Raw genomic sequence first — 3,548 nt, 5'->3', positions numbered from 1 at the left:
TAAAATTTGGGGAAAAGATGAGAAGCCCTTTACACGTTTGTGGGCAAGCCGCACGTACTTGTAGGCACAACATTTCGAAAAATGTTGCTTAAACCTCTATAGGCTTTAATTTAAAAGGAGTGGGACAAAGAAAAAGCCTATACCCGAGAACTACAGTATAATTTGATTACTTTAAAGGTGGGTGATGGCTGATTTTAAGCTTAATTTCTTTAATGTAAGTTATATCTGTAAATAAATATGATTAAAATAAAATATATACCACCGGATGAACCGAACCCAAATAAATCAATAAATGGATCGATGATATGAAATTAATTTTGGGAAGACTCAGTAAAAATGGAACATTATGGGAAATAATATTGAAACATGGATGCGTATGATATTGTGACATTTACATGACATTTGGAAAAAGGTTACAGATAAAAGAATCTGGTAAATTTAAACATAAAGATTTAAGGACGTTGACCTATCAAAACACGTGACCTATTAATAAACTAATGGACTTCCAATAGCCAGATGTAGCCGTATTTGGGTTAAGGGACTAATGGTGACATCTTATGCGATGTAGGGATAGGGATTACCTCATGGGCCATCCTAGGATGATGGCGATCTCTTGGTCAGCTCTAGGATAACCGGTGACCTCGTGAGCCGTTCAGGTACAATGTCAACCACTAAAATGGACTCGATAACGATACCCCGATGGGAGATCCATCGAGATTGATACTCAGGTTGGAGATCAAGCATACAATGCCCTCGATAACAATACTCCGGTGGGAGATCAATCAACAAGAAAAACGATATTGATACTCCAGGCGAGATCAATATCAAGACAGCTAATATTGATACTCTTTTGATAGATCAAAATTTTAATTGGGGGGAGAGTTGTTAAAAAAGCTAATACCACACGGTAAAGGTAAATGGAGACCAAAGACAAGATTTTTTAGGAGAACTTTAAGTCGTGGATGCTTCTGGGAGATGTAGGTTTCCTTTCAGTTAATGAAAAGGAGATGTAGAAATATATTATAATATACTAATTATTCATTATTATTATATATGTACGCCAATTAGATATGGTTATAATTTATATATATTTATAAATTAATATAATAATGAGCAAAGTAAATTACCTACCACCCATAGAATCATTCATAATGTGATATCCAGATTAATATATATTTTATATCTTGCCTTTTTTTATATGTGTTATGAATAAATATTGTGTTTGCAATTATTCTATTTATTATAGATAGATATTATCTCTTATTTTGCTAAGTTTTAATACAATAATATTCGTGCTACAGCGATATCTCAGTGCAGCGTCTACATGACAGGATTTTCACTGGATGCAAACCCCCTTCAAAAATCATTACCTACCCCCCTAAAAAATTTCGCCGCCTTCAGCGGCGGTTTTTCTTTATTATTATACCTATGTATTTATTGATACTCTTTTCAAAGAATTTGTAAAGGATAACTTAAATTAATCTATCTATCGATATTTTGTGAATATAAAGAATTTATTTTTTAGATAATAAATTCAATTAAAACCTCCATTATTTACAATGAATTAATTATATAGGCATTATGAGCTTGCTGAAATATCTAAACCTTTTAAATTACATATAAAAGGATAGTTTATTTCAGTGGCGTAGCTACGGGGATGGTTTTCGGGTTTGGACCCCTCCCAGAGCAAATTTTTTTTTTAGATTATACGTTCAAAAGACTTAAAAGTGATTTTATATGAATTATATTTTTCTGGTTTTGATGTTTGTGGAAGGATATTATATTACTATTGAAATTATTCTGGATAGTATTATTATAAAGTCATTGAGAATAATCTAATAAATTATAATAACATATTATTGATGCATTTAAAAAATATATTTATTATATATTATCGAAGATATGGTTATGATTTGTAAAATAAACCCGGCCGAAGGCCGGTCAAAAGGGCCGAAGGGGGGGGGGCGAAGCCACCCAGCTTTTATATGTATGGACCCCCTCTAAGGAAAATTCCTAGCTACGCCACTGGTTTATTTGGAAAACAATGTGTATGATTGTTTGCAATATATAGATTTGGTCGATGAATTGTATTATAATAATACTATAATAAAAATATTAATTTTTACAGCAATATATTTTGTCCTATTTCATCTCAAAATTTAATAGATAACCCCAAAAAAATTTATCCTACCCCCATTGAAGCAGCTTACCCCCTATTCCCTCAAAAAATGGGATGCAAAATGTTCCTATTCCTCCCGCTCATGTAGACGCTGTCTCAGTGGCTAATAAACGTGAGGTAATATCAATCTGTCACATCTGCAATAAACCAATCGCTTAGGGGATGGTTCAGCGTATCTTCAAACGAGCATTAATGTATAAATGTTTTAATATTTGTGCCAATTATAATATGGATTCAACTTTCTCTTGTTTCGACACAGCAAATTTCGACCTTTGTATTAATTGGTCCTAGGACTCAGGTATTTTTTGAGAATTTCTATCAACTCAATTAACGATTCCTTCTCTGGTTTAATTGGTAAAGAAATAGCGTACATTATTGAATAGGTTTAGTCTCCTAAGCTAATTAAAGGATCAAATCTGTAATTTTTTACGGCTACATAGAAATTCTTAAACCGAGATATATACGTCTCTAATTCCTCCCTCATATAGTGTAATTTGTATATTCTTATTTATCTTATTCGCAGGGCCAATTTGCTATATTAAGACTTAAACGAATTAGTAACTAATTTGAATTAACAAATGACTTTAAAGTGAAATGAATTTAATAGTGATAGTAATTGAATTAAAATTTCTCTCTCAAAATACAAAATTAATTCACAAACACTTGAACCTAAGCAATTCCTATTCCTTAGACAGAATATACAAATCAATATTTTTAAATTTGACTATTTTTCCTTTTTAGGAACCATAGTTTTAAACAAAATTGATATAAAAGTATATTCAAATGATAACGCGAATTTACAGTTACATAATAATTAAATATGTTAACTAATCAAATAATCTATACATACATATTCAATGACAAACAATAATATATATTCAGCTTGACCATTCAAATATAACAGTATGTATGCAATTATTTACATTTTTATTTATACGAATGGTTCAAAAAATGTTTTAATCACCACTTGGATATTTATGTATTATTGGAGCATGTTGCTTCCCAAGAATTAAATCCATCGAATTTCTAGATCTTATGTTAAGTTTATTTTTATTATATTCCTTTTTGATAGTATAACTAAATTTTCACAAGTAATTCTAAAAATTTAAACCTGTTAGTTTATTTAATTCGCAAACATCCTAATTCTATAACAAACTTAATCACAATGAAGAATTGCTATTAAAAATTTTTAGACAATAATAAATAGTTACTATTTTCACGTAGGATGATGAAATTTCCAAGATTAAATTTACGACAAACGTCATAGCTAAGCCAATGCACATAATACAAATTGCATTAATAATGTTTAATTTAAAATTAATGTTATAAAGAATTTTAAGTATTAATAAATATATTACATATTATAATA

The sequence above is a fragment of the Gordionus sp. m RMFG-2023 genome, chromosome 1, assembly GCF_954871325.1.
Source record: "Gordionus sp. m RMFG-2023 chromosome 1, tfGorSpeb1-WG-v2, whole genome shotgun sequence".
Classification (NCBI taxonomy): domain Eukaryota; kingdom Metazoa; phylum Nematomorpha; class Gordioida; order Chordodea; family Parachordodidae; genus Gordionus; species Gordionus sp. m RMFG-2023.
Note: the sequence above shows the minus strand (reverse complement) of the source record.